Source organism: Cnephaeus nilssonii (assembly GCF_951640355.1).
Source record: "Cnephaeus nilssonii genome assembly, chromosome: 17".
NCBI lineage: Eukaryota > Metazoa > Chordata > Mammalia > Chiroptera > Vespertilionidae > Cnephaeus > Cnephaeus nilssonii.
Genome location: NC_137088.1, coordinates 23,049,744 through 23,070,187, shown reverse-complemented (window position 1 = coordinate 23,070,187; position 20,444 = coordinate 23,049,744). Strand labels below are relative to the sequence as shown.

Below are 20,444 nucleotides of genomic sequence, written 5' to 3'. Positions count from 1 at the left end.
GAAATACACACCTTGTATAAGGATGATTCTATCAAAGATTATCCCCAGTTCAAATTTGAGTAATATTTGTATCTATTCTTACTATAGAAGAATCTTGGAGTTTCCCAGCAGTTACTCAGTTCTTTCACCAAATCATTTGATAGCTTGTACTGAATGGAGAAAGATGAGACGCACAGAGGAGACAGGATAAAAGCAACCTGACTGAGACAGACATCAAATTGCCTGATTCCAATTACCTTTCTAACACGTCAGTCATGAACAAATATACAAATGATCTAAGGCATGGTATTTGAAATTGTAAAAGTGATCTGTTATTGGATAGGGAAATAAATTTAGTTATAAGCACTGGCATGTATTAAATAAAACATACAAAAATATAATAGAAAAGAGCACAGCCAGGTAGTCAGGCTAAAAACTCTGAATTTTTGTTTCAGTTTCATTTGTACATTTATACCTGTGGGAAATGGCTTAAAATGTAAATTTCATTTCTTACTATGGATTGTGGTAAAAAAAAAAAAAAGTGGGAGGGACTAAGTGCTAACTAGGATACCTTTAACTCTAAATTCAATCATTCTAATCTTGCTTCTCTAACAAATTTAATGAATGTTGGAGGGAGGGAAGAAAGAAAAAGGAAAGAGATGGATACAAAAAGCATTCCCTAAGGAAAGTGTTAAGTCTGCTGATTGAAATACATTTTAAAGCCCCCCTTTAAGGCTCAGATAAAGGAGAAAGAAAACAACGAGGAAAAGGAAAAGACTGGAAGCTGGTGAACAAATAGATATGAGGTGGAGAGAAACAAGTCAGGTAACTCTAAGTAACTATGTATGAGGGTAACATTATTCCTTAAAGGAGCCTACAATCAAAAACCAGTAGAAGTGTATCAACACACACGTATGCATACCCACAAATACATACATACACATATTTTTTTGTACAGGAATCTATGAACACATCATTATAGCAAGGATATTGTTGAAATGAAAGTTTATGCCCCCCAAAACTCAGGTGTTGAAATCTGCCTTCCCAATGCAATGTGTTAGGAGTAACACATTGGGGGGTAATTAAGTCATGAGGGTGCAGCCCTCATGAATGATTTTAATGCCCTTGTAAGAAAAGACCCCAGAGAGCTCTCTCCTTCCTTCCACCAAGTGAGGGCACAGTAAGAAGATAGTTGTCTATGAACCAGGAAGTAAGTCCTCACCAACACAGAATCGGATGGTACCTTGATCTTGGACTTCCTAGCCTTCAGAACAGTGAAAAATAAATTTCTGTTGTTTACAGGTCACCCAGTCTATCGTATTTTTGTTATAAAGCCTGAACAAAGCTAGGCAGGTATTGATAATATTAAATTTTTAAAGGTACACTTAGAGTAAATATATGCTTACCTTTTATATGAACTTTATGGATCCACAAACCTAACTGACACTTGAAAATGCATGCTCTTGTTATGTGTCAAAGAATTCCTCAGGCTCAGTACAACAAAGTTCTCCAAATACAAGTCTTAGTTGGAAGTTGGAAGTAAAGAAGAATCAGGAAATAAAGATCAGCAGAGTTCTTCTTCAACTAAGCTGCTGGAAAAACAGCAAATACCTAGAAAATAAATAAATAAAATAGCTTCAAATATTCCTATTCCAGAAGGAACCCTAAACCAGAGCAAAAATGCAAAAGGCAGGCTGAAAAAAATTTATGTCATAATATTTTAGGTTTTTAGGGGACAAGTGTTAGTCTAGTCACTAATCACTCTTTCCATTTTCTATTTTAACTCCTGGAAGGAAGGGAATCATTTTATAATACCTAAAATAAAAGGTATTATAACATTTAAAAAATGCAAAATACCTCACTATAAAACAAATCATACAACTTCATTTCATTGCAATAACATAAAAATGTTCAGCTAACAAACACACTACTCTATTAATACATAATAAAATATCAAGCAAAAAATCACATAAAAAATGGAAATTTGACATTTGAAAACAAATATGAAAAAAATTCCATTGAAAGTGGATTCCAAAGCATTAATAAGATATAAAATTAAAATACAGACATATTAGTGTGGCAATATTATTTGTGAATTAAAAATTAATTCCATAGTCTTTTTGCTGAAATATCTTATCATCTTTAATAATATACTTTGACAGATCATTATCTGACACAAATATCTCTCTATATAAAATCTGCAAGAATGACAACTGAATTTCTTAAATAGCTATCCAGTATAAGTAAAGAACTTAATAATAATAATTTACTAAGCATATTATCAATCTCCTCTAGATTTTATTATATATTAGTTTATTTTACTCCCAAAAATCTTTTAGAGCTTATCAGTAGCTCAGCATATATACAAAGGTATAACAGTAATTAGGCAATATAATGTAAAACATAAATCAATAACATAAAAACTGAAAAATATTAGGATAACAGAAGTAACTGAAATCTACTAAGATACATAAAAATTAATTCCTTAACTACATTTTAGCATCATATACTATTAAAACCAAATAACAAAACAGGATTTCTGAAGAATACAAATATATGTAGGATTGATCTCTAAACAGATTTCCAAACAATGTTTTATGCTCTTGTATTAAATGTAATTCATGTTTTGGTTGTTAAGAGAATGTTTTATCACATTCTACTGCAGCATTTTCTCGTTTTAACTTTCAATCTCATCTGAAAAAGTTATAAACAGCACGTTTCTAAATTATATAATATACTAGTGACCCAGTGCATGGATTCATGAACATTGAAAGGAAATTAATTAGAAGGTTGCCAGAGGGGCGGTACTGGGCAAAATGGACCAGACACGCCCTGGAGCCAACCTCCTGTGGTCCCTCTCTGGGTGGCTGCACCTGGAGTGGCGGAGTGGCTCAAAGGGTGTCTGTGGAATGAGCGGGGTCCCTCCAGCAGGTAGGGTCCCTTGGCCGAGCCTGAGGGTATTAGGCCAAAACCGGCTCTCCGATATCCTGAGGGGTCCTGGAGTGCAAGAGGGCACTCTGCAAAGTTGCTGTCCTACAGGGTGTGGAACGCAAACACAAGTGTGCAGTAAACCAGATTCAGGGCCAACAATGCCCCAGCAACAACATAACCCATGGCAGAAGGTGGAATCGCATGGCCCCACGAGGAATTGGGCTCCCTCCTCTCTGGTTTCGGGGTGCGTCACCCAAGAACTGCTGCTTCCAAGTCACTGCAGTTTGGCAGCGCCTGCGTTAACCATCTTCCCCCTGGTGGTCAGTGCATGTCATAGCTACCAGTCAGATGGACACTTAGCATATTAGCCTTTTATAGATTTACTAGAGGCCCAGTGCACGAAATTCATGCGGGGGAGGGGAAGGGGGAGGCTGTCCCTCAGCCCAGCCTGCACCCTCTCAAATCTGGGACCCCTCGAGGGATGTCCAACTGCCCTCTCACAATCCAGGACTGCTGGCTCCCAACTGCTCGCCTGCTGCCTTGCTGATTGCCCCTAACAGCTTCTGCCTACCAGCCTGATCACCCCTAACCACTCCCCTGCCAGCCTGATTGATGCCTAACTGCTCCCCTGCCAGCCTGTTTGCCACTAACTGCCCTCCCCTGCAGGCCTGGTCACCCCTAACTGCCCTCCCCTGCAGGCCTGGTTACCCCCAACAGCTCTCCCCTGCAGGCCTGGGTCCCCCGAACTGCCCTTCCCTGCAGGCCTGGTCGCCCCCAACTTCCCTCCTCTGCCGGCCTGGTCACCCCTAACTGCCCTCCCCTGCAGGTTTGATTGCCCCCAACTGCCCTCCCTTGCCGGCCTAATCCCTCCCAACAGCTCTCCCCTGCTGGCCTGATCACCCACAACTGCCCTCCCTTGCAGACCTGGTCCCTCCCAACTGCCCTCCCCTGCTGGCCATCTTGTGGCGGCCATATTGTGTCCATATGGGGGCAGTCATCTTGTGTGTTGGAGTGACAGTCAATTTACATATTATTCTTTTATTAGATAGCATGATTGGATAGGATAGAGGCCTGGTGCACGGATGGGGGGTGGCTGGTTTGTCCTGAAGGGTGTCCCGGATCTGGGTGGGGATTCCCTTAGGGCATGGCGTGGCCTGGGTGAGGGGCCTGTGGTGGTTTGCAGGCCAGCCACGCACCTCAGCAACCCAAGCGAAGGCCCTGGTATCTGGGATTTATTTATCTTCTATAATTGAAACTTTGTATCCTTGAGCGGAGCCAAGCCTTCTGCTTGCTCCATGGCTGCAGCCATTTTTGTTGGGATTTATTTATCTTTTATAATTGAAATTTTGTAGCCTTAACCCTTTGCACTCGCTTGCTTTTTTCTCAATTCCTTTATTCTAATGCTAACCGTGTAGAGTCACACTCGACATCCGAGTGCAAAAGGTTAAGCAGAGGCCAAGGCAGGCCAGGGCAGGCGGAAAGCTTGGCTCCCTCCATTGCCATGGAAGCCCAAGCCTCCTGCTCTTTCCGTGGCCGCAGCCATCTTGGTTGGGTTAATTTGCATATTTGCTCCTGATTGGCTGGTGGGCGTGGTTTGTGGGTGTAGTAGATGTATGGTCAATTTGCATATTAGATAGTATGGAAAATATATAAATATTGTCAGCAGCTCCTTGGACAGCAACATATTTGCTTGGTTTTTCTGGATGGTAGAAATAAAGTTGCTAAACCACTAAAATAATGTGATTTAGCAACTTTATTTCTCACCCTTGTAAAAATACAGACCATTTTTATTCTATGGATTACTCTTTAAAAGTGAAAGACTTTCAAATATCTTTTAAATATTCCAACACATGTGTATTTGATGAATGTGTACTTATGAAACACAATATATACAGTCATACTAATATGTCAATACTATTCAGAGAACAATGGCTATTTCTCCAGAAAGTGTGACAGTAGCCAAAAGAAAAACTGACACTACAATCATGTCCTGAGTAGTTGTAATTTGTTTTGTTTCTAAATACACACTTTATACCCAGGTCAATTTTACATTTCTTACACTGTTAGGATTGTAATTTATTTTCTTGTTCTGATAGGACATATCCAATAAAAGATCTCATTGACATACCATCACAGAAACCAGAAGGGAGGAAAAAGACTATAGGAGAATCGGGAGACACAAAGACTATCTGTACAGTAGTCTTCCTCAGCAATCCACATGCAGAAGGAATGTTTACCACTATCTCACTGAAAGGATATACCAGTTCTTTTTCTAGTTATTCTCTACAGAATTGCAAAAATACTGAGAAATCTAGAAATAGACATACATATGCATATATAAAAATTATTGTCAGTGTATAAGTTACTGCTGCCCAGGGACTGCAATAATTTATGTAACATCTGTTTTCATATTTTTCTAATTTCTTTCTTAATTAACATGCATATTTAATGCATAAATGCTCAGACCACCTCTTTTTTCTGCTGAATGTGCCTCTTTACTTTTGAAGTTGTGTACTCCTAGGAAGAATCAGGATAGACGGAAACCAAACCTTATTGAAAGCACTAATTTTTAAATGTAAAAAAAGAAATAAACCAATTTTCAAGAAAATACTAAAATCTTAAGGTTTTCATAAGAACATTGCAATATGCCAACAAAGCAGGCAGTAAATTAAGGTTCAAATACCAAAAATACAGCACAAAAACTTAATTCCAATTATTTATATTAATCTTTTTTATTTCTCTTTAAGTTTTATAAGAGCTCAGAAACCCATTACAACTATGATTTTTTTACTTTGTAAGTTTGGTTAGTGTTTCAAAATCTTTATGCTTCAAGCAACTAACATAAATGAACTCTCTCCATATAGTAAACATCAAGAAATATGTAACCAACTATTTCTTTTTTGAACTGTAAACTTCAAATATTCTGCACATGGGAAGAAAGGGGAAAGTTTTCATTCTAAAGCTCATTCAAGTACAATCAATTTCTGGAAGCTCTTAATCTGAACTGGGGAATTCAAAACTCAAAATATTACTTATATTTAGTTTTAATAGAAAAAATAAAATTAGAGATTGATCAAGCCAATGCTACAATAACTAAAATATTGCCAAGTAACAATGTTTAAAATGCCACCACTGTGACTCCATGTGTACTTACCTCACTTTATAATTAATCACTAGTTATGCACTTCAGTCAGTCATTCAATATTTCTCTTCCATTCTCAGGGCTATTTATAGACATTGAAATTGTCTCAGCCTAGAACTTACATTTTATTTGGGAAACAGACAGTAGTACCCAATAAACATACAAATACATAATTGTAAGCAGAGATAAATGCTATTAAAAATATAGACAGTGGGGAATCATGAGATTTTATAACAGGAGACTGATTTAGTCCAGAGATCAGCAAAGACCTAAAGAAATACTGTTGCATATGAGATCGGAAAGGTATGATTCATGTAATTGCTCACTCTGAATTACTTATATATATATAAATAATTCAGCTGAATACTAAAGTTTTCATTATGCTACATATTTAGCAGGTTTGGTACTAACACTCCATTAACACCAAAACAAACAAACAAACAAACAACAACAATAGAAACTATCCAATTAAAAAATGAGAAAAGGACCTGAATAGACATTTCTCCAAAGAGGACATACATATGGCAACAAACATATTTAAAAATGCCCAACACCACTAATAATCAGGAAAATGCAAATCAAAACCACAATGAGATATCATCTCACAGCTGTCAGAATGGCTAGCATTTAAAAAAAAAATAAAGCAAATAAGTGCTGGTGAGAATGTGGAGAAAATGGAACCACTGTTGGTGAGATTGGAAATTGGTACAGCCACTATGGAGAATAAGAAAAAGATTCCTCAAAAAATTAAAAGTAGAACTGCGAAATGACCCAGCAATTCCACTTTGGGTTATCTATATGAAGAAAAAACAAACAAACAAACAAACACTAATTAGAAAAGATATATGCCCCCCGCCCCCCGTGTGTTCATTGCAGCATTATTTACAATAGCCAAGATATGGAAGCAACCTAGGTGTCCATGGATAGATGAATAGATGAGCCTACAGAGAATTATTATGCTAAATGATATAAGTCAAAGACAAATAACTCATATATGTGGAATCTAAAATAAAATGAGAATAAACAAAACAGAAATGGACCCACAGCTACAGATAATAAGCTAAAAGGAGGGGAGTGGAGGATAGGTTAAAAAAACAACAACAAACTAACACTCCAGCAAAATAAATACAGAAAGATCACACATGTGTTATTGCTTTTAGGCTACTAACTCAATAAAACAGCAGTGAATTCATTTACATTACTAATGTCATTCTTTTGCCACTCATAATAGTAACTTTTTAAATGTATTCTTCAAAAACACTTTTAATTTATTTAAAGATTCCAAGAAAAATTATTACTCTTGGTTTCATATTGCAATAAAATGTGTAAAACTAAGTATATTCGAAGATTCTTAAGAAAAATGCTCTCTGAGGTTAAAAACTATAAATTGGTAAAATGAAAAGAAAATCATAAATGTGATATAGTATACCAAAACTTTTGGTTTTATTATCAAAACTTTTGGTTTTATTACTAACACTTCTGGTCTTATTGGTTTTAAAAAATAATGTTTTTTTTGTGTTGTTGTTTTTTTGCATACTAGAAATTCAATAAGAACTCTGAGGCAATTGGTTATTACTCTCTAAGGTCAGAAGCCTAAATAAGGCACCTGATTCTTAGGACATTAAAAAAATTAATAAATAACACCCAAAGTCAGTCTTTTAAGAAATGATCTTTGGCCCTGGTCAATAGCTGGAGTGTTGATACTCCAAGGTTTCAGTTTTAGTACCTGGTCGGGGCACCTTCAAGAGTTAACTAATGAATGCATAAGGAAGTGAATCAATGAGTCAACTTCCTCTCTCTCTCTCTCTCTCTCTCTCTCTCTCTCTCTCTCATTAAAAAAAAAAAAATCCTCAAAGTCTTTTGTGTTTATCTTACAGTTATTTCCCTCATCCAATTGAACAGAAGGGAGAGGTGACAACAAATGCATGGTTAACTACCAGACTCCTATAGGAACAGATTTCAGTAAGGCTACTGAAGCCTTTAAAAAGGCTGGTAACCCTACTCAGAAGTACATCCTTCCCAGTCCTCTGTACTGAACCACTCACTCCATAAACTGAGTGAATACCAGGCCATTTCCCAGAGCAGTATTTGTGGAAGGGAAAAAAGCTCTAAAGATTACATTACCTAATCTAAAAGTGTTGCTGCTTTTTAGACAATGGCATAAATACTCATTGAAATAATACTTAATTGCATTGAAAACATTCAGAAGTAGTCTCATCTAAAGACTACCAACATGTAAAATGTAATTTTAAACTTACAACTGCCCTTCTGAGCAATGCATGGTGATATTAATTTCTCAGCCCATGATACTTAGGGTGGTGGTGAGGGTGGTTGGAGGATGTCCTAAAAGTAAGACTTGTCTTTGTGTTTTTTAGAAAATATCATTTTGTTCACTTCCCAGTAACAGCTCTATGAAAAAAAATCTTATTATTATCATTACTAGAGACCCAATGCACAAAATTCATGCATGGGTAGGGCCGCTAGGCCTGGCCAGCGATCAGGGCCGATCTGTGGGATGACTGGCAGGGCATCAGGGGGCCCCTGCTGGCATCACCTTGACTGGCCTGGGGCCTGCAGGCTGGGGCAGCTCCTGCGTTGAGCGTCTGCCCCCTGGTGGTTAGTGCACATCATAGCAACTGGTGGTTCTGCTGTTTGGTCGATTTGCATATTAGGCTTTTATTATATAGGATTACTTGCACAGATGAAGAAATATAGGCACTGTTAATTAAACATATTTAATATTACACAATCAATGGTATTGAAGTGTCAGGTCTGTGACACTTCACAAGCTATAACCTTTACACAATGTCACATGCCTTCAAGTAATCCTATGAGTAATATAAGTCAAAATCACTTGGTGAATTAAAGTGATTTATCTCCATCTCACTGGAGTACCTGGAAACCTACCATCAAAAGTGAAGTTTGTGTCCTTTAACCATCAACCAATTGGCTCATGATATTGAAATCTGTGATTGATGGAGCTTAGACACTGATTTCTTTTCACTAATTTTCATTCTGAAATACATTATATATTGTATTCAGTACTATAAGAAAGCTTCCTCTGAAAATATACTTAGCCAAGCTCTACATTTCAGTCAGTATGATAAACATTAAGATTAAAATTTCTAAATGAATAATCCCTAGATAGTTTTCAATATATTATCCTTGACAAACCATACATACATATATGTACAATTGAGAATCAGGCTTTTTCAATGGCATTCCTTCTCAAATATTCCTAAAACCAGTGTGCAAGTTAGCTAGACAAGCCAAAATATGTCCTGTGCTTCATGTGTATAGATGTGCAATGAATATAGATAAATCCCAGGGGAAATCTCTAAATATAAAATTACCATACTAAGAATAATTGAGAGCAAATCTAGAAATTCAGATCTGTGGCTTCTCTCTACCTCATTCCCAAAGCTGACATAACCAATTGGAAAGAGTTCCAAAGAGCTGATTAAAGTACTTCCTGACGGCAATTCCAGATTTTCCCTACAAAGAACTTGTCTATACTTAACTGAGTTCCTCTGTCAAAACATGTTTCAAATGGGGCACTAAGTTTCAGACTAAGCCACCATTTCTACCTCTTACAATGAAGGAGAAATTTTGACCAGAAAACAAAGCTCACGTGGTATATGTGATTGGTAAGTCATTTTAATTATCAAGTATGAGAATTTAAAAAATAACTAAATTCACAATAAAAACCACTGCGGTGTATGTTCTTTTGACTATGATTACTCTATTTTGATCCTTGGTAGCTCAGTCTACTATTTAACCAAGATTTTATACCTAGAAAAACCTTCATGTAACATTATTCTATTAATTTGCTAAGAGCCATGATATTTTAAGTTCAATTTAGGTTCAACTTAAGTTCATGATATTTTAAGTTCAACTCAGGCTTCCACATGCCCAAAACAATCATCTTTAGATTGGTAAAGTTGTCTTTTGGGATAATCTTCCTTCTTAAACAAAACCCTCTCTATGGAGCAAGAATTCTTTGCAAAGCAGTAGAGCTGCACTTCCTAATGTGCCAGCATTCCAAGATGCACACAATTAACAATATCAGGGTGTCTTTGCATGAATGCGTCCTAGGCACAATAGCTGGATATTTTGAACTCAATTATAAGTAATGTACTGAACTTACATGTACTAAGATTGTCTAGTTTACCTGGCATTTTTAGCAGCTAGCATTCTGCTCAACTCTTTTGATTTTTAGAACTTAAAGTACCATTTTAATCCTATAGAAAAATTTGATCATGTAGGAAAATAAAGTTCCTCATGTGTGGGGGTTCATTTTATCAACTTCTGTGATTAAAGATCAGGAAAGTGTACTTTATTTTGGGGAGGTATAACAGTAAATACTAACATGCATATATTAATATTAGAGGCCCAGTGCACAAAATTCGTGTATGGATAGGGTTCCTAGGCCTGGCCAGTGATCAGGGCCGATCGGGGCCTTCTGGCTGCCAGCCGAGGCCTTCCTTTGTTCTGCACCACCCCCTGGTGGTCAGCACTCGTCATAGTGAGCGATCGAACTCCCAGTCTCCAAGTCAAACTCGCGAGGGGACACTTTGCATATTAGCCTCTTATATAGAGAGAGATGCTTAACTGCAACAGACAAATCTTGTGAGGTTACTATGAGTTAAGGGGAAAAGGGGGCTTTGTTAACATCCAATAATCTATAATTAAAGGTTTTCATGATACTGAATAGACTTTTTCTCAAAAAATCATTCACCAAATTATTGACTACTGTATTATACTCTGAAAAAAAGGATAAATCATATGGGCCTGCTTTGTAGTTCTAGGCAAAGTTATCTTGCTAGGCTCCATCTTCTAAACCAGTGGTTCTCAACCTTTCTAATGCCGCGACCCTTTCATACAGTTCCTCATGTTGTGGTGACCCCCAACCATAAAATTATTTTCGTTGCTACTTCATAACTGTAATTTTGCTACTGTTATAAATCATAATGTAAATATCTGTGTTTACGGATGGTCTTAGGCGACCCTGCTAGTGGTTCTCAACCTGTGGGTCGCAACCCACAGGTTGAGAACCACTGCTGTAGAGCCTAAGACCATCGGCTCTACAGCAAATAAACATTCATAAAAAAAATAACAACAGCCAACATAACAATAGCCATCTGGTGTGAATGAATCAAAAGTATGCCTTTTTTTAGTCAGATCGGCAAAAATATATTTTTTGGTATGCTGCAGCATTTTAGTTATTAGTTTATGTGTGCCATGAGATGAAAAAGGTTGAAAATCGCTAGACTAGAACACAAGAAAAAGAGGTCTTTTATTCTATCCCTACCCTACTGCCCTCCTTCCTGCCTCTCCCACAGTAGGGTCAGTGGAATTTTCATCAAGTATTTTTATTCTATTATTTTACTAAAATCTTTACAGTTATGATATATAGGACATAATATTATCATTAATGCTACACCAAAATAAAAAAAACTGATACATTATTTTTTAAAAGGAAAACTATGAATTATTAATTTATATAGAAATTTTAATATAATCATTTTTGAAATAAAATCATTTGCATAAGAAATGTTTAATTTAATATACTTAAATGACAGGCTATTCTTCACAAGAGAAAAGTCAAATAACGCACTTTATAAAACCATAAACTTTGATAAGGTTCAGGTCAGACATTTTAAAAATATTTTTGTTAAAATCAAAGCATACACTTTGATAAATAGGTCATTTCTATACTAAACAAAAACAACAACCAAAAATAAACCAGAACTAGTAAATCATAACAACACCCCAAAGAAAATTCTTGATATACACCCATAGCTTCAGAAAGGACAGCTAATCCCTACTTTGGCTATGCTGCAGAACATAATAAGAAAGAGGGAAAAACTAAAAAGAAATATCTTAATCAAATTCCCCTCCAACAGTTAATTCAATTTTACTGGAGAAAATGATTAACCATGTAAAAGCTGCTATTGCTATTAAAATTAAATCAGGCATTTTCGAGAACATCTTTTTGGGAAGTAATATACAGGTAATATTTCAGAAAAGAAAAGCGATCTAAAGAGTCAGGTAATTATTTATTAAAGTAATAATTTTTAAACCTTCATTATTTGCAAGAAGTTAAAAGATTATCATTAGACTGAGGTAATTACAAACCATTAATACAAACTACAATTTAAAATATTTTCTCAATAACATCTAGTGTACACTATAAAAAAATTCCACATATGGTAGTGAATAAAAATGGAATACAGATTTAATTCAATGTAAAGTTTTACATATTGACCTATAGTGCCTCGTAGCCTCCCTCAAACATGAGGGATACTTTTACTTGGAACTCCATGTAAATTTGAATCCACATTTTCTACCTTTCTGTACTCATTCTAATTAACAACTTAATGTACCTGCATCTAACTATAAGTGTTTTATTTTTTATACCTGAAACCTGCACTTATCCAAGTTTATGAAGAAAAAGAAATCAAGTTTGAGCTTAAAGAAAAAATTAAAAAACTAGAGTACATATGCAAATTCATAGCTGGCCCTATTGATCCTCTGTTTCATTCCTACCGACTTGACTTCAGAAGAGCTGCAATCAGTACCACAGCCCATAAGATTCAAAATGGGCTTACAGTAATCAAGGAGAAAAATGACTGCTCATTTCCTGGAGAAGAGACTAACAATCTTTTTGTTTACTGAAGGTTTTATGTTATTAAAATACTGCATATTATGCAACCAACCTCTTAGTAGCAAAGCTATCACATCATTTCATAAGATGCAGAAAACATTTTTTATAATATTCAACACCATTCGTGATTTTTAAATTATTTTTTAACTATTTAAAAAAACTACCTTAAAGTGATGAAGTGAATGAAACGAATCTTTCCAAAAATCTATAAGAAATAGAATACATAATGGTGATACAACAGACATTCCCTTTTAAAAAAAGAATAAGACACAGATGCCCACTATCACTTTTTTCAAATATATTTTTATTTATTTTAGAGTGAGAAAGATAGAAACATTGAAGAGAAACACTGATGAGAGAGAAACATTATCAATCGGCTGCCTCCTGTACGCCCCCACTGGGGAAAGAGCCCACAACCCAGGCATGTGCCGTGACCAGGAATTAAACAAAGGACCTCTTCGTGCATGGGTTGATGGGTCAACACTCAAACACCGAGCCACTGAACCACTGAGCCACCCCACCCCACCCCACCCCACTATCACTTTTTCTGGAGATTATACTAAAACTTCAAGACAGCATGATAAGATAAAAATAAAATAAAAGGTAAAATAAGTAAAAAAAGGGAAGAAACAAAGTCATGTGTTCAGATATGATAGTCAACTTAAGACATCCAAGAATTCAGAAAGTTTGCTGCATTCATACAAAAATAAGATTTCTTATTTTAACTTAATATGTCTACTTTCCCTGATCCATGATTATCTCTTTCCTTTTTGTTGCCTTATACAGTTGCATTTAGTCTTTACTAAGAGTCACTAACCAGAACTACACATTTATGAAGTTTGATAACAATGGGATAAGGTATCCTCCTCCAGAGATCTGTTGCATTTTCATTGCATTCTATTCTTACACCAAATTGCCTCTATAATTAAAATATCTTTTTTTTTTTTTTTTTTTTTGCCTGGCCAGTGGCTCAGTGGTTGAGTGTTGACCTATGAACCAGGAGGTCACAGTTCAATCCCAGGTCAGGGCACATGCCCGGGTTGCAGGCTCAATCCCCAGTGTGGAGCATGCAGGAGGCAGCCGATCAATGATTCTCTCTCATCATTGGTGTTTCTATTTCTCTCTCCTTCTCCCTTCCTATCTGAAATCAATTATATTTATATATATATATATATATATATATATATATATATATATATATATATATATGATTTTTGTTGCCTTTTTGGGGCCAGATCCCCAGAGTGGCCCAATATCTCTAGGTATATTCTAAAATATCTCCAATATATCCTATAATTTATTTCCTATATCAGAATAAGCGAGTCAGAACTCATTATACTTAGTGAAACATACCTCAATTTACTTAAAGAATCACTTTGCACCTGCAAAAAATGAGAGCACTTTGCCAGATCCCTGGACAGCCATGCAGCCTTCAGCAGTGTTCCTGCACTTACTCCTCACCATTTGCTTTACCAGCATTTTGCTTCCTATACCTAAGTCTGGAATGTTTTACTATAGGCTTCCAAAGGGCTCCCACTGTTTCTATATACCACTCCATTATATGGCCAACTTAACCATACTTTTCATTTCCTACCTCTAATATGGTTTCTAATCCATGAGAAATTTTTTTAAATTATCACTTATTTATTTCACATTTTATAGACATTTTCAAAGTCTAGAGAAGGACTGGTATTACGTGATTAATTGTCTAACTTTTGCTTTTTGTTTTATTTTGTTTTGTCTCAAACAACAGCAATTTCTTTTCTCACAACTGCAACAGCTAGAAGTCCAAGACTAAGGTGTCAACAGGTTCCTTTTTTTTTATTTTATTGAATTTATTGTGGTGACATTGCTTCACAAATCCATTGCCTCCCATGATGGAACGAGACCGCTGTTTCCAGATCTTGGCTATTGTAAATAATGCTGGAATGAACATAAGAGTGCATATATTCTTTCAAACTAGTGTTTCAGTAATCTTAGGATATATTCCCAGAAGTAGAATCTCTGGGTCAAAAGGCAGTTCCATTTTAATTTCTTAGGAACCTCGATACTGTTTCCACAGTGGTTGTAGCAGTCTGTATTCCCACCAACAATGCACAAGGGCTCCATTTTTCCACATCCTCATTAGCAACATGTTATTTGTTGATTTGTTGATGATAGCCATTCTGGCAGGTGTAAGGTGATATCTCATTGTGGTTTTAATTTGTATCTCTGTGATTAGTGACATTGAGCATTTTTTCATATGTCTATTGCCCATCTGTATATCCTCTCTGGAGAAGTGTCTATTCAGGTCCTTTGCCCATTTTTTAATTGGATTGTTTATCTTCCTGGTGTTGACTTGTATAAGTGCTTTATATATTTTGGAAATTAACCCCTTCTCAGATGTATCAATGGCAAATACCTAATCCCATACAATAGGTCCCCTTTACATTTTGTTGATGGTTTCTTTTGCTATGCAAAAGCTTTTTAGTTTAATGTAGTCCCATTTGTTTACTTTTCCCATTGTTTCCCTTGCCCTAGGATATATTGGCAAAAATATTGCCAGGAGACATGTCTGAGATTTTATTGCCTATGTTTTCTTCTAGGACCTTTATGGTTTGGCATCTTGCATTTAAGTCTTTGACCAATTTTCAGTTTATTCTTGTGTATGGAGTAAGTTGGTGATTTAGAAAAAAGAATTGGACAGGTAATTGTTTAACTTTTCAAAAATTCTTCCCATTTTTCTTATGGGACATTTTCCTTTAATATCATATTTACAAAAGTACAAATTCCTTTTTACCTAATTCCTGCCTTTTTAAATTACTAAAATTGTTCTCTCCATGTAATTTCCATTCCCAAGATTTATACTCCCTGATTTCTCTGTAGCCCTAATACAAGGATCTCCTTCCTAAAATCCTCCTTCCCCTGTTTCTATAACTTCTTCCAACAATAGACCCATTCATCAATTCTGACACTGCCACCTTATCAACATGTAGAAGTTCCGCTACATCTGTCTTTGGCTGATTCCTCCAACCACTAACTTCTGTCCTGATGTCTCTAGTTCTGGCTTGGATCCCAAGAACTAGAGCACGCTGGGATGTACATTACACCCAAAGTAGATATTGCCAGTTGGTTGGATGCTGCCTCAAATGACTTCTCAACAATGCTCTGGAGAGTCCCTATACTATCAGATGGAACTACCATTGACAAAGAAACCTACTCACTATCTCCAATCATTCCCTAAATGTCTCCACCTGATATTCCATATCAGCACCTTATAAGCAATGTATCGAACACAGAACTCATTATCTTTCCCCAAAACTGTCTATTACACGTGCATCTTGTTGTAAGGAAATCTTAAGAGTTTTCAATACTTGTCTCTTTTGCACCTTCAGATCAACATTGTTGCTATATCTTACTTCATAACACCAAATTTACCTTTTTATTCTCCAATGTCATGTACTAATATAAGCACTTAATACCTCTTAACAAAGCTGCTAATAGGACTAGTTTACTAACTAGTCTCACATATGCAGTACCTTCCCTTTTTTTTCAATCTTACTAAGTATTGCAAATATATCTGATCATCTTATTTATCTATGAGCACCCAATGACCACCCAAACTCCTTATTCTTGTAATCAGTATCCTTGACAATGGAGCTGTAAGGTTATATCTACTCTTAGTTGTATAACTTCTCATTATGTATTCTACAAATATAACATCTCTATTCCTTATTCACAATGTTTCTTCTGGCCTACAGAGTCCCACTTTCCTTCAAATGAGAGAAAACTAGAGGGAGTGAAGAGAAAAATTGAACAGAACCTGATAATGCAGTGGATAAATGTGTGAGTGAAAAGAAGAATCAAGAATGACATTCAGATTTGAAGCATATAAAATGAGATATATGATGATATTAGTCACTTAAATAAAACTGAAGACATTTGAGAGGAAGGGCTAGAACTTATATTATTAAGTGACTTAGACATTTCAAAGTGGAAATGGACACCAGACAGGCAGGAAGACATGTAGATCTTAATCTCAGAAGACAGGTGTAGACTAGAGATGTTCCTCTCAGAATAACTGCAATATAGACGGTAATTTAAGCCACAGGTTTGCTTAGAACACCAATATAAACAGAGTTCAAAAGGAAGACAGAAAATAATTATTTTAAAGGTCTACAACATGCTGTTAGAAGCCAAGTAGAGAAGGAAGAACTGGAAGGCTATAAAGTAACAACCAAAGACTGATTTTTTAGAAGCTGGGGGGGGGGGGGAGGGGGGGGGAGTAGTGCACTTAGAAAAAGACATGGTCTACAATGTTGAATGATACTGAGAAGAAAACTATGAAAGTAAAAGAAAGATAGAAAAACAAGTCCATTAGATTAAATAACACAGAGGTCTCAATGCTGCCCTTAGTTTTGACAATGGAGAAAATGGAATGTAGTTGCTGAGGAGTTAAGAGTGGGTGGTAAGGAAATGAAGGTGAAAAGATGACAGTAGCAACAATTCCTTCTAAAAGTTCAGATATGAAAGGAAAAAGAAGTATTATAGAGAATTACATATGATAATACTATAATGTCTGTACAGCACTTCAAATAGTATGTTATCTCATGCAATTCTATCTTTTCTCCCATTGATAGCTCTAAACATAGCATTACTCATTCCTACTAATGTCAGGAATAAGGCAAGAATACCCACTATGCCCACTACCATTTTTTACTGGACATATTAGTCAATGAAATCAAACTAGAGAAAACTATTAAAAATACAAAAAATAAAAATTGGAAAAGAAAAAACAAAATCATTAGAGAAAAAAACTGTAGACAGAAGAACTAGAAAAGAATAAATAAAACTATCTGTTGATGACCTAATGAAATACCTGGAAAAACCTAGGAAGTAAATGCTAAAACTAAAGAAATAAAAGAATCCAGTAAGGTAGCAAGATATAAATGAACATGAGAAAATCAGTAGCACTCACATACACAAATAAACCCAGATAGAATCCTACCTAATAATAGACAAATATGCAAACTGACCGCACCTTCGCTATGCCCAAGCCACGCCCACCAGCCAATCAGGATGAGTATGCAAATTACCTCGACCAAGATGGCGGCTAATTTGCCTATCAAGACAGCGTAGAAAAAAGCCAAGAGCTGTAGAAGGGAGCAAAGCTGCGGAGAAGCAAGCAAGCCGAGGGGAGGAGAAGGGAGGAGCGGAGGTGGGGCCGGGGGAGAAGGAAGGAGAGCAGGCGACTGGCGGAGAAGGCGGGGCGGGGGAGAAGGGAGGAGAGCAGGCGGGGAGGGGTAGAGTGCAGCAGGAAACCCTATTGCAGGATTTTTCCTGCAACGGGAACTCTAATACATATATAAGAATCATCAATAGATGCTAAATCTAGGTTGAAATTTTTGAGGAGCAGGATATTTGCATGACCTTAAAGTGTTTCCCCACAGACTAGTTATTAGTTGCAACAGAGACAAAAAAACTGTAACATGATAATGAGATCTTTGACAACACACTGACCAAATAATCAAAATTAACATCACCAATGTGTCTCCAGATGTGATATCCTGAGAAGGACACAACATCATTCATGTAGTATTCATGGTTACAATAAGCAGAATCTAATTATGAATAAACAGCAAACAACTATAAATGAAGAATTATAGACAGATAGATAGACAAATGGAGGACTGTATTATTCAAAAATGTCAATGTCATAAATTAAAGAAAGCTAAAGACATATGACAACCAAATAAAACACCTAATCCTAGACTGGATTCTTACTGATGGGGAGAAATGCTATAAAGAATATTATTGCTTCATCTACAAATATGGAATATAGTTGACAGAATAGATATAAGTATTATATCAAGAATGTTAAATTAACGAAAGCTGATCATTGTATTATAGTTATGGAAGAGAGTATCCAATTCTTAAGAAACCTACACTGACAAACTTTTAGGGATAATTGAATCTCTGTTCAAATTTTAATATGCATACAAATTACCTGTGAATCGTGAGTAAAAGGTAGGTTCTGATATAGTAGGAATGGGGTTGGGACCGATACTCTGCATTTCTAGCAAGCTCTCAAATAAAACCGATGTTATTGAATACGGACCATACTTTGGGTGAGGGTTTCAGGAACCTCAGGATAAAAAGTTGAGGCCCATAACTTGTAAGTAGCCAATGCTATTCTTTCAAACTGCTTTTCAAAAATCTAAATTCTCCCATAGGACAACAACTGAGCTTTCATTCATTTATAAAATAAAAACTGTGTACATAAAAAGAAATTACTAAAATCATCATTATCTACTGACAATTATTTTTCTTTAGAAATAGCAGTTTTCTGCAGGTAGTCATAAAAGTGCATGTACAAAATCTTTTTTTAGTCTAAATCCTCATTCTACTTCTATTTCTAAATGCCAACAACACAGAAACACACTGCTTTCTATGGTGGTCAGGAATTGTCTCCAACTTTACTTAGACTCACAAGGCTGCAACGAGAAATTATTGCCCAGCCTCCACCCAAAAAGTGGCATATATACTAAATGATTATTTACTAAACATCTTTCTCAATGATTATTTACAGCAGCAGTGCATTTTAATAAAACCATCCCAAAACATAAAACTGATTAAACCAACTGCTGTGGTGGGCATATACAACAGCTGATCATAATCATTCAAGATTTTTATTCTTGCAGATTTTCTTTCAGGCTTTGAGAATTTTTCCCCATTTTATACTTTTAGCTTGATATTGAAATCATAGAAGTAAAGAAAAAAGGATTAAGTCGATATAATAAAATTTTAAACTACAAAGTCAATTCAAAAAATAATAAACCAGATCATATACAACTTAAACCATGCACATGCTAAAACTAATAACCACTTATGTATTTTGAGTAACTAAATTAAGAGTTTAAAGTGAGTGACCTATTGTGTTGTCAAAGATTGTGTGGCTTTTCCTGGGCATAGTATTGTCATTTAGCAAAGTTCTACATTACACAAGACTATTTTCCTCATTCCTTACCAAGGAAAACATTACAAAATTAGAAATTATTTATCTTTATAACTGGGTTTCTTGATATTAAACATTTTAAAATTTTACTTCATTACAAAACAAAGACATTTATCTTTTCATTACATGTTAGATGATGCCTTTATTTGATTTTTTATAATAAAGTAATTTTATAGTATTTTTGTCATAGTGAAGGACAAAGATAAGCCAACTGTTTAGATTCCTCTCCTTTATGTTGTGTCTTTGATCACTAACAATGCTGCATGAACAGCCAACAGAAGGCTGACATTTCGTAAAATATGCAGTGATAAAAACTAATACTGTAGCATCTGGGAGCAATATATAAAATGCAGAAATACACCTAATAACTGTGGTCTTAAATAATAAGTTACTAAAAGCTAAATTAAAAGCATACCTACAGTGGGGGGAAGTGGCAAGTTTACAAAGGTATTTTTTGGTACATCTATTTCTAAAAACAAAGTTTTAAAAATAAATTGTCTATAACACTTTTCCTGCTATTCTATACTTAAAAGCCAGCCACCTTCTAAGAACAGAGTTTCTTTACTATATACCTTTCAACAACTGAAGAACATATTACAAAACCATCATTGAAAGAAACTATAAAAAAGCAGAGGAAATTTCTTTTTCTCACTTGAAAATGTCAAAATCGATAATGAAGAAGCTATATATAACTTTTAAGACAAAGCACAGACCACAACCAAAGTAAGTTT

At 35.6% G+C, this 20,444-nt stretch overlaps 1 protein-coding gene across 2 annotated transcripts in view; it reads right to left on the bottom strand.

Annotated features, from left to right (window-relative positions):
- TBC1D5 (TBC1 domain family member 5) overlaps nucleotides 1-20,444 on the bottom strand; it is a 446,950-nt gene that overhangs the window by 336,365 nt on the left and 90,141 nt on the right. For both annotated transcript variants that reach the window (XM_079795163.1, XM_079795164.1), the window contains exon 3: nucleotides 1,386-1,590. The gene's annotated coding sequence lies outside the window, so the exon portion shown is untranslated. The remainder of the gene's footprint in view (nucleotides 1-1,385; nucleotides 1,591-20,444) is intronic.